Here is a 12939-nt window from a genome sequence, read left to right as displayed (position 1 = left end):
ACGGCGGGGGGGGGAGGCAGATATTGCCAATGCAGTATCGTGAACGCGGGGAAGGTAATCGAATTGAAAATTTTCCAAGAAAGTAAAGATTATTTTCAGTAAGTTTTATGCGGAATATAGTTAATTTCTGTGTATGCATTTTTTAATATCTAATATTCTTGAAATTTTGCAAAATCCATTTTCCATGCAATTATTATGATTCATTTTTGTTCTGACAGCACCAAAATCTCTCCTATCGATAACTTTTATTATTAATTTTTTTTTACAGTATTTCTTTTCTTTTGTTTTTTATAGTCTGCATACGAAATATAGTTCCGTTCATATCATTAACTTTAACTGCAAATGTCTCCAAACAGGAATAATTATTTTGTGACCATCTTGTAAATAACTAATTAGTTTTTCAATCCTGAAAATAGCTTAAATAATATTTTCAAGAAGTTCCCATTGAAAAAAAATTTCAAATCTGCCTCTTTTTAATTTTATCTAGAATTATATAAAACTTTAACTAACAGTTATATGATTTAATCGTGTCAGTCGAAATTTGACATGGCATTTTAATGGCAAATTAACTTATAATTCGTCCGTCTGAGTCCATATCTACTCTAATAATAATGTTTTTTTTCTTTTATTGAAATATTAGTTTCTCTGCTCAGAATATTTTTGCTTTTCTATCTCTTAAAATATTAATTCGAAATGCATTAACTATTTAAAATTCCTCTTCTATGGTTTGACAAAACTGAAAAATTCTTAATTTAACGAAAATGAAATTTATGCGAAAATAACTTACTTATTTCTAAACATCCTTTCAGAATGAAACTGAATTTAATTGTAATTAAAAATTAAAATTAAATCAACTAAATTTAATTGCAATTACAATTAATTGTAATCACCTGAATTTAACCGTAAATTATAACAAAGTTGTAAAATATATACATTATCACAAATTCTGCATGAAAAAATTAGAGAATGTTTTTAAAATGAAATGAAATGAATTAATTAAACACACACACACACACACACACACACACACACACACACACACACACACACACACACACACACACACACACACACACACACACACACACACACACACACACACACACACACACAAGAAAGCAAACAAACTGCAATAACTGCAAAATTTTAATGAAACTAAATGTTTTTTAATCAGACAGCAAAAAATAAAGTCTGTTATATTATAATAACTGTCAATTTGAATCTGAAGGCGGAAAAAATTCACCGAACAAAATTAATCAGTAGAAAAAAATATTTCGAACCAGTGAACTAGAGATGAAAAACCGGTTTCAAAAAGCTATAACATGCAGCTATAGAAAAGAAAAATCTACTTTAGAGTTAATATTAATTAATGTATCAAAAATAATTCGTTAATAATTCTTGCAACAATAATAATGAAACATGATTTAGGTTGAATTTCATTGCAACTATATAACTATAAAAAACTTTAAGTGAAATTTTAAAAAAAAAATTCTTTTTTTAAATAAAAAGAATCAATGGCAAATTACAGGGCTACAACTTTAAGTATTTTACAACATAGCGACTGAAATAAGCTGTATTTTCATTCAGCTGCATTTGAAAAAAGAAAATTGCATATAAACTTAATTATTTTTCCATTATTAAACAACTGACCGGATCTTCCGATAAATTAATTCGCCGGAATTATTGATTACGTAAAAATTATTTTATAACATATTTTTTACGAAGTACAAGTATTTTTAAACTTCAAATTTCGATAGTCACGTGGAAAAGACTTCTAGGAGCTTTATTTAATTATGTTCATTGTGCTATAAATTTCACTAATTTTAAATTAATTTAATCTAAAATTTGTAGTTGAGTTTTGAAAGAGAAATGATAAAATTTCAACTAAGCCAGCAACATGTTAGTTGCCTCAAAGCACCTTCTAATAAGCAATTCGAATCAGAAGAAGAAATTCAAGTTTGAAATTTTGGATGAACTACAGAATATATTTTAAGAATTACGTTATATAACAAAGGATTATTCAATAAAAATTTTTTCTGTTTCAATAAAAAGAATATCAGTTTCTAATCTTCAATAAGAAATTAAAACATCAAGCTAAAAAAATAATAGTATAAAAACGTTTAAAATTGCTCCAATTTTTTAAAAAATAATCATTTTAGTTTACTTCTGGTTAAATATAGTTGAGTTTTGAAAGACAAGCTGTTAAATTTCAACTAAGCCAGCAACACGTTTGTTGCATCTAAGCCCCTTCGAATCAGCAATTCAACGGAGAAGAAATTCAAGTTTGAAATTTTGAATGAACTACAGAATATATTATAAGAATTACGTTATATATCAGAGGATTATTCAATAAAAATTTCTCTTTCAATAAAAACGATATTAGTTTTTTTATCTTCAATAAGAATTCAAAACGTCAACTACAAAAATAATAGTATAAAAACATTCAAATTGCTCCAATTTTTTAAAGAAATTCATTATTGTTTACTTCTGGTTAATTGTTGATGTTAATTGTAACTGACACAATGTAAAAGAGATATTTGTAACCATGCTTTAAGCAAAACCCTATTCGAAAGGGAAAAAAATAATAAGATGAATCTTTGCACATTGATCATCAACAGTGATAGAAAAAATAGAGTAAAATATTAATAACAACAATGAGAATGATTTAGGTTTCATTCATGAAAATGGAAAAAGTGTAAAATATACGTGAAAAATATTTAGAAGTCAATTAAATTTAGACTAAAGAATTTTACAAATATTAAACTGGCCTCATTGAAAAGATAATTTTCTAAGCTTCAAAAAGATATAAAATTCATTATTAAGAGGAAATATTTTCAAAATTTATCGCAAAAAAATTTCAAAATCTCACTTAATTTTCAATTAATTAAAATTTTAAAAATTCCATCCGAAACATCCATTTACACAAACACATTTACCTTTATTATTAGTAGAGATTAATATGTGCATTTGTTATTTATAAGTGTAATAAGTGTACTGTAACTGAGAGAAAGCTTCTTTTAACAATGGAACATCTGAATTTTGTATTTCATGTTTTTTCTAACACTCGTTAAAGAAATGTTAATGTTTATTTAACGTAATATAAAATGTTAATGCTTTTTATCATTTTGTCTTTATGTTTTGCTTCTTTTTTCTTTTCTTTTTCTTTTTCTTTCTTTTTTTTTTTTTTTTCAACAGCGTCCTGCTTTTCTTTTTTTTATGCTTTGAATGATATTCTGAACTGTTTCCATATATGAAAAAATCCCTATATTAATCCTTTTAAAAGAATTTATTAGCAAAAAAAAAAAAGTTCTTATTATTAACAAAAATATTTTTAAAGGTATGCTTCTCTCTTTGCTTTTAAATTGATGATAACAATTTTTTTTAACAAAGATTGTTCTGCTATTGATATTTCATCAAACAAAAGCTAAGGGTAAAGTTTGACAACGAAAATTGCATCTAAATATATTGATACTCATGTATTTTTCATATCAAATGAACGATTCAAAAAATGTTAGGTACTGCTTTTTGGCAAAATTCTGATTTATATTTTAACATTTTTAATGTTTTATATAATATCCGAAGAATGAAATTAGCACGATGCTAAATTTCTAGACTTTATGAGCAAGCACAGCAATGTGAATAAAATAAATACACACTGCTCAAATATTTTATTTAATTATAGTTTTCATCATTCAAGTTAATTTATAAACTTAAACTCCTCTAAATTAATCCGCCAGATTCAGTTTGATTAACAATAGTTCCCAGAACCTTTGAATTTTCAAGGCAAACAACTCAACATGTACCATTTTTCCTTGCAGACCTAAAGCCGAAAAGAGCTATTGATTTAAGCAATCAAAATGTCACTTATTCATTTCAATAGATAAAAATTTATTTATTTGAATAAAATTAGCAGAATTTTATTCTTAAATGCTCACGCTCCTTTTTTATACATAATTGATTAGAATAAAATATTTTTTAAAAAAAATCGCTTGTATTTAGTATAATCAATAACATTGAAGTCGCTGAAATTTCTGTCATGTATTTTAGAAATCACTACTTTCTAACTTCATTAAGATGAATTTAATTTTGTATAGGGCATTTACTAAAACAAATGCGAATTTCTGAACTAAAACGCACGATACCTCTGATATACTGTAAAAATAAAAATAAAAACTAGCCACTACTTAAAAGAAAATATTTAAGGCTACACTGTATCTAAAAAATTTTTTTAAAAAATCTAAACAATTTTTGGTTTATACGGTTGAGAAATTTGACTTTAAAGTTAAGAATTTATATCGTAACAGTTTTACAGATATTTGAATGTTTTTTACATTGTTTAGCTCAAATTGAAGGGACATTGTTAGTTTTGTTTTCAATATGAAATAATTTTTCATTCTTAAAATTAATTAATTTTGAACAAATTAGTTCCTTAAATGGAATGATTATCATCTTTCATAACTCCAGCTGTTTTTGTTTAAGTTTTGCATTTTTTGAGCTTTTATTACTATATAATTGTTATCCATAACTTTTTAAAACCAACATTAGTTTTTACAAAAAAAAAAAAAAAAAAAAAAAAAAAATGTGCGGATTTAAAACAAGAAATTAGAAGGGTTTCTGATGAAAATAGTTATTTTTAACTTTAGTTCGTGTTATTATTATCATAATTCTGTAGAAGGGTATTTTGATTAAACCTTTTATAAAAATACAGTTTTAGATTAAACTGAATAATCTATTGTCATAACCATGTATTATAGACGTAATGTAAAAACATGATAACTCAAAAAAGAAAAAAATACATGCAATCATATTGCATGTATTTTTAGTGATTAATTCGTGATTAGTGATTCTACATTCTTGAAGTTGGAAAATAACATATAGAACTTACAAGTATTATCAGTTTTTGTTTAATACCTTCATAAACTTTAAATACATTTTTCCTAGACTTTTATTTTTGTTGAAGCAAATGTTTTCCACTCCCTAAAGCTTTTTTTTCTGTTCCAGATAGAGCTTCAAAATTTTTGGTAGATATACCATATATATATATATATATATATATATATATATATATATATACACACACAATAAGAATTGATATGGATTTAGGTCCGATAGCTCTAGTTATTTTTTTAAAATATCAAATTAATATTTTTAGAATAATTTTCTTTTTTTAAAAATTTGTCAGAGAAAATAATAATTCAAATTCTGCAGAGTTTCAAATTTAAATTCCATACTATCTTTTATTGTTAATAATCAAAGAAAGCAAATTCATTTGAAATAATTAAAAAAGTATTGTAAATTAAATATTTTTTAAAATCTGGTAAAATTAAAAAAAAAATACTCCAATTTTATTTTAACTATTGAAATGACGTTGCTTGTTAAACTGATTTTTTCGTCGAAATCAGTCAAAAGAAACAGTTAAGAAGACATTAATTGCTTTTTCTTTCTTATTACATTCAAAATATTTTTTTTTTAAAAAAAAGGCAATGTGTTGCCTTCAATAAAATAAAATAAACCCGTTAATTTTTAGTACGATTGATAAAATCCTATTGACGAAGCAAATATCTAAACAAAAATTTACCATTCGGAAATTCCCCTTTGATATGCTACAAAAATGTTAATTCCAGCGAGTTTCAAAGGTCACTGTAGTCATAAAAGTATCGACGACCTCAAAGCAAACCATGCTTAACTTAAAAACAAAAACCCTTTTGTAGGGTACCGTATTTCATTGTAGAGCAGAGCAAAGTTGAATAGAAAACGTTTCGAAACAAATAATATTATTAGTTTTATTAAAAACTTTTTGGAGAATTTTGTTCTGTTTAATTAAAGAATAGTTTATTTAATGAAAATACTAAGCAAACATTGGATTAATTTTTTTTTTTTAAATTTTAATATGCTGTTCTCAGCAGGAAAAAAAAGTGTTCAAACATTTATAATTGCTCAACTTTCTGGAAGCAAAATTTTCTAACCCATTCTGCAAACGATTTCATTATTTATTTGCATATTTATATAGCTTTTTGATTTTATATCAGTTAATTTGTCATTGAAAACTTTTATGCTTTTTTATATCATAAAAATTATCATAAATTACATTTGGTTATCTATATTATTTACTTGCATTTTGTTGCAAAAAGTTTCTGTGAGATAACAAAATAACCTTACAAAATGCAACATCTCGCACTGCTGAATTCTGATAAGTATGAAAATTACCGTTTGAATAACTATGCATCTTTGCAAAATCTGCTTAGTTAAGGTAGATTATTAAGTTAAAAATTTGAATTTTCGCGAAAACGTTGAAATTTTTTTTGTTAATTGTCATTGCTTTTATGGGCTTACACTTATACAAAACTACAGACTAACTGACAATCAACCACTTAATGAATTTGGTTGAAAATCTGATAAATATCTATATTTTAGATGCAAAATTTGCGTTCCAAAATGTATTTACCTAGCTCTTAGCGTTTTGAAGTTATCGAGTTCACTTGTACTGAAACGGTTAGACAGACAGACCTTGTACGAATGAATTTCTTTCGTTATTTAATTTGACAGAAATCAACAAACTTGGTCATAATTCCATATACCAAATTTCAGTCGTTTAGCTCAAAGATTTTTTTTTTTTCAATTACCGTGTTCTCAAATAAAAAGCGAGAAAGGTATACAGTAGACTCCCGATTATCCGCGCCTGCCGCACTAAGCTTTTTTTTTTTTTTTTTTTTGCTTCCAAAGCAAGAAGCAAACACAAATGGCTGATTTCTTCAAAAAGGTGTAGTTTTACAGTTATGCTTTTGTAATTACATAATACATTACAGTATTAAAACAGTACATATGTATTCATTTTTCTGTGTATCCTTGACGCCTCTCGTAACTACAAAGCACTTTTCTGTTTTCATTAACAAAATGCATTTTAGGTTAGTTTTGAATGATATACTAAAATATTAAGCGTTAGTTAAATATTTCCTGCTGTTTATTTTACGTTTCATTGTACATAAAACGATTTTTCAAAGTTGGAATGACTGTTTTCTCTTTTGCTATACCCGTTTTTAGCTTTTTTCGGATTATCCGCGATTTTTGTTATCCGCGGCGGCCGCGCCACCCAATTCCGCGGATAATCGGGAGTGTACTGTAATGCCAAAAATAAATAAATAAAAAAAATAATAAAAATTCGGACTCAAGGAGGGGTGAAATGTGGAGATTTTTGAACATTTCTAGTTCGACGTTTTTGATTATTACAATATACTCTCTATACCTCTTACTCTGTACTCTGTATTCTATACTTCTTACTCTGTACTCTATACTCTATACTTTTTACTCTGTACTCTATATACTTCTTATACCAGAAAGTACAAATGGACTGACTGCGGAACTCCACTGAGAAGATGCTTATGGAAGAATGTGTCCATAACAATATTACAACTTTTTTGAACTGGCTGGTTTGCTTTCATGGAATTATAAAATACTTCGCACTTTCCTACATAGTAAATCATTATCGTTAAATGATTCGCTGCTTAAGTTTTTGAAGTGATTCTATTATCTATTCGACGACAAAAATTATAAAAATAGGGCTACATAATGATAGCAATTTTATATTACCATTTTTAACAGCTACTTCTGTTCCATTTCAGTGTTTATGCTGTGCATTGACTTTGTATATATATATTTTTAATAATTATTTTGAAATACTTATCTTCCGTGATTAATTTTTTTAAAAAAATCCTTCGAGAATTTTCATAAAACAATTTCAAAGAGATTCTAACCTTTAGATTAAAACAAAGTAGCATGAAAATGTTTTAGTCAATTCAGATGTTTACTAATTCATTCATTCATACAATTGATGTCTTAATTTATCTGTCATCAAACTGTTTTTTTTAATTTATAAATTATATAACAGTACTTAACTGGAAAACACACGCACATACACAAAGCACATTCAATATCGTCACAACACGAATGAAAAATAATATTATAAATAACTATTGCAAATAAAATAATAAATTACAAAAAAATATTGTTGTGAAACATATCAAAAATATTTTTTAAATCTTTTTGTTTGATGATATAGAAAAACATTCTACGGAAATGAAACTGTATAGTTATAAAACTTATTTTTTTAAAGTTCTAAACTGTCGTAAAAAATGGATTTTGTGCAATAATATACTTTGAAATTATAGAAGAAAAGCGTCAAATTATTAATGTTTAATTTTTAATCTAAAATTTAATTAAAATTTCGAAAATTTTTTTTTTAATGAGTACCTGCTATTAATAACGAATTTACAAATTTGATAGTTTTAGTTCGGATATCTATTCTATAGATTGTTTTGAACTTATTTTTCACAGCATATGTTGCATCACATATGTCACAATTTACTGATAATATGCCAACTTATAAACATAATAGGGATCAAATTTATATTCCCTAAAACTTCCAGAAAAAAATTCTTCAAGGGCATCATTTTATTGCATTTCATATAGTTTACCACGTGCATATTAATAGCGTAACTGCTTTGCTATTTTAATGCTATTTGGCATGGTTCGTATTGTTTTTTTATGTAACAGCTGTGATTACATTATTGATTCTTCTTCTACTGTCTGCACACGAAAATGCGCATGTAAATAAAATTCCAATTAAAATGGTGAAGTAAGAAAAAGATGTCCCAGAAAAGAGTAATTGTTATAGTGAGATATCTGTCCGAATCTGCCTATATTTATCCTTTTTTTTTTTTTTTTTTTTGAAAACAAAACTTTTTATGACGATTCAATATACTGACCTAAACTCAACGAAGCGAGTAAATTATTCTTGGATTTCAAGCATGAACAAGAATTTGTCTGAATCATTGTTAATAAGTTCGCTTCGTAATTATCTAGGCGAGAATGGGATATATGACCTTGAAATCGCTTATGGACAACTCAAATGTACTAGACATGTTTTCTGACTTCATTTAGGTTAACTTATAGTAAATTTTCCTTTTTTTCCTTTTTTTTTCAGGTCAATATACGGTAAGATTAGAAGCAAATCGCACGTCTACAAAGGCGAGGGAAAAAAAATTCTATTTCAACACTTCAATGCTCTAACAGATTTCGATTAAATTCCATTATGATATTTTGCGTGATCTTCCAGAAGTTAATTTAAAAATATGCTTAATTCCATATTTAGGTTAGGTATATAAAGAAAGCAATATGAAAGAAATATGCTGTAATTAAGAATGTCTAGACATTTGATCATTACGAAAATAAACAGTAGAAAAGATTCATAATAAGCAGAAACTTGCATACGAGCAATTTTATTTAATTGGTATCGACAAAAATAGGCTTAAAAAATTCTGAATGGAATCGAAATTCTTAGGATTCGGAAGAATTGATTTGAAAACTTTCGAATTCCAAGGATTTGGTTTAATTTGAAGTTTTCTATTAAATTCGATAGGTATAGTTATTCCGAGTCATTGAAAATTTGATTTAAAATCTGAAATTAGGTTTTAGGCTGATATATGTGAAATAATATTAATATATACCGTTAAGATGAAGAATTTTTTTAACTTTTACATATTCTGAAATCATTTGCATTGATTGAAAATTCACATATATTAAAATGTAATTATTATGTCATATACAAAATGTCCACTCGAATCGTGGTTCAAAAGGTAATTTCGAAAGATAAGCAGATTCTAATGCTCTAAATGATGTAAAAATTCATATTTTATTTCAGCCATCAATAAAATGTACAGATGAAAAAATTCTGAGAGAGATAAATATTTTATTTTGAAGCTACACTAAATTTTTATCTAGCTTTCTGGTTCAATTAAACCTATTTAATAAAATATCGTTGACTTACTATTTTAAACAAGAAAATTCCTCTGTTGGGATCAAACCTGACCGAATTATGAAGCTTTAATTATACCTATTTTAAACTATTTCAAATGGCCTCCTTGAAAAAGACCGGACAAAAAAGCATGGTTTTCACCAAGGCAATCGTTAATTGGTTTAAAATAATGAAACTCAAATCTTGATCATTTGGGTCTCAGGGAAATGACACTTTTGTTTGTTTGAAATGTTAATATCTCCTTAAATATGTTATTAAACATGACTTACAATTCAGGGAAAACATAAAAATTTATACCATTATTTTTTTCAGAAGTATGTTTATGGATTTAAATATCATAAAAATATTTTTTTTACTTCTTTTAGAATATTTCACCAATTGTAAATGTAAGCCTTTTTTAAAACTTTGTAATTAACTATTGGGCCACGACTACAATGGGCATCTTATATAATATATTCTTAAGAAAATTATTGATTGAAAGATTAGAGAGATAAGTATTTTATTTTGAAGCTACACTAAAAAGTCACACATAATTTTAAAGCATAGTTTAAACTGACATCTAAACCAACATATTCCATTCAAAATTTTCGCATCATAGGGGTAAACATTTGACCACAATGAATACACCATGCATCTGGATCTTTGTTCGAATCGAATCTGAAACGGAAATTCTTCCACCAGATCAACCCAAAGAATGAAAAGTACTTGCAGGTTAGAATGATAAGGTATTTATCTCAAAACATCCAATTTATAAAATTTGAGTTATTTAAATTCCGTTCGTGGAATTTCTGCTATAAATAACTGTCATGCTTGATATACGCAATTTTAAAATCAAAGTGATCAAATTGTCAATTATCCGAATGATATCTCATGTTTCTCAAAGATGTGTAGCTAAATGTCAGAAAATATTTCGTCTGGAAATAACAAAAGTGCGACTCAAATAAATAATGAAAAGTTACGTTTTATATATTTGAATAAAAAAGGGATATGAAGTGAAACAATTCATCCTCCCTCACTGACTTTCATTACATTACATCGGTTCGTTCTTTTTATTCATAATGCAGTATATTATAGATAGCTCTTACGGATATTGCTAGTTAAATTTTTCAATAAAGCTGTTATCGCGAATTATTTTGAAATTTTCCGTTGAATTTAGCGAGCTTATGATATTACATCAGATATGAAATTGAAGAATTCGCTAAGGTTCTTACTCCAGTTAATCAGGACGTTTGATGTTTTATTCATGAGTGTGAATAGATAAGATGATGAAGGAAATCAATAAAATCGTTCACGTTCAATGATTTCTAAAAATTTTTCATTTGTTGTTTGGTCAAAGGAATAACTGAGATCTTGAGATACTGTAAAAAATAAATGCAAGAAATGCATCAAAAGTTACTTGGATATTTGGTGTGTCTTTCTCTATGCAGTTCAAGCTTCTGATAGCATTTCAAGTATCTCTTTGATTGATATTATTTTTAATTGGTTGTCCTCTATAATAGTGCTCCAACAATTCATTTCTAAACTATTAGATATACGTTTACTTCCAGTTTAGAAAAAAACTCTAACTGAGGTCAAGAATTAGTTAGAAGTTAAGTTAGTTAGTTTATTAGTTAGATAAGAATAAGTCAATAAATGCATTGTAAAAAAAAAAATACACAGACACCTCGACAAAATTTATTATATTTAGTAAAATATTCTTGAAACACTGTTATTTTAAATAAAAAAAAGAATTTCACTCATCTGGGACTAAAACTGTCCGAATTTTGACGCTTTGAATAATATTGCTTTAAACGATTAAAAAAAAAATATCATTTAATCCTTTGAGTAAGATTCGAAGCTCTTCTTCGAGTTGGCTATAGATTGGCCCCAAATAATGAAATTCAAGATTTCATAACAGTTGTGGTCGCAGAAAAATCGATTTTTTTCTTGTATGAACTGTATTTGAAGAATGGAAGTTTAAAATGTGAGAGTGTCATAAATATCTTAGTGAATAAGACTAGGAAAATAGTACTTGGTAACGGAATAGAAATATAGATCGTAATTTTTTAAGTTGTGCATTTTTGATCTCAAACAATTCAATATACAATTCTTTAAATTATTGAAAATAATTTTTCATTTGGAAATATATGCTATCTTTAAAGATTTAGATATTAGCTGTTGGTCCAAATTCAGAATTGTTGCTTATCCCCCTTCGATTGAACACCAATTCAAACCCAAGTCCAAGCGATCAGGGAAAAAGAGGTGCAGTAGCTTCTGAGGGTAAAGATCTCTGAGCAGCTCATATCAGACGACACTCACACACTCGCTTGCACAACCCCTTTTTACAGGGGGGTTCTTTCATACACTACACAAAGAGAACACAGGATAAAGAGCAATCATGCCCGAACCAGGACTCGAACCTTGGACGCTCAGACCACGGGGAAGATGCTCTACCCCCTAGGCCAGGACGTAGGCCACTTTAGAGTGAACAACTATATGTTACGTTGTAAGAATACTTAATCATATGGACAAAAATTTTGATGGCTTTTTAAGGTTGAAATTGCTTTAAAATAAAACAAAGTTTATTTTGTAAAAAACAAACAAACGAATAATTGTTTGCAATATTACATCGAAACAAACTGACAAAGAACCGCTTTTTCACTTTCTTTTACATGAAGAATATTAAGAGAAAATATTGTAATCATTAAAAAATTTGAACTCAAGATTAAAAACTTGAGTTCGAAAAACACATTTTTGGAATTATATCTATCACATTCTGTCTGTCAGAACACGATTATTCGAAAAAGCTTTGAGCTAAACAGATGAAATTTAGTATACGATCTTTATGTCAAATTTGTAGACTTCTGTGAAATTTCGAATGACATCCATTCAGAGGAAATTTGTCTTACTGTTCGAATATATATGTTAACACAATAACTACAAAACGATAAGAGTTAAAGCGATAAAATTGTATACATAGATTTAGCATCTAAAGAGTAAATAAGCATCAAATAAGAAACCAAATTCATCAAAGGGCTGTCTGTCTGTTAATTTGTACTTTCGCATCCATAAAAATGGGATAATTTGGAAACGAATAATCTAAATAAATGAAATTTTGCACTAAATAAAATAAATTAGAACTCCGTTTT

The sequence above is a fragment of the Argiope bruennichi genome, chromosome 3 (assembly GCF_947563725.1).
Source record: "Argiope bruennichi chromosome 3, qqArgBrue1.1, whole genome shotgun sequence".
NCBI lineage: Eukaryota > Metazoa > Arthropoda > Arachnida > Araneae > Araneidae > Argiope > Argiope bruennichi.
The sequence above is the reverse complement of the archived record's forward strand: the minus strand, read 5'-3'. Positions refer to the sequence as shown.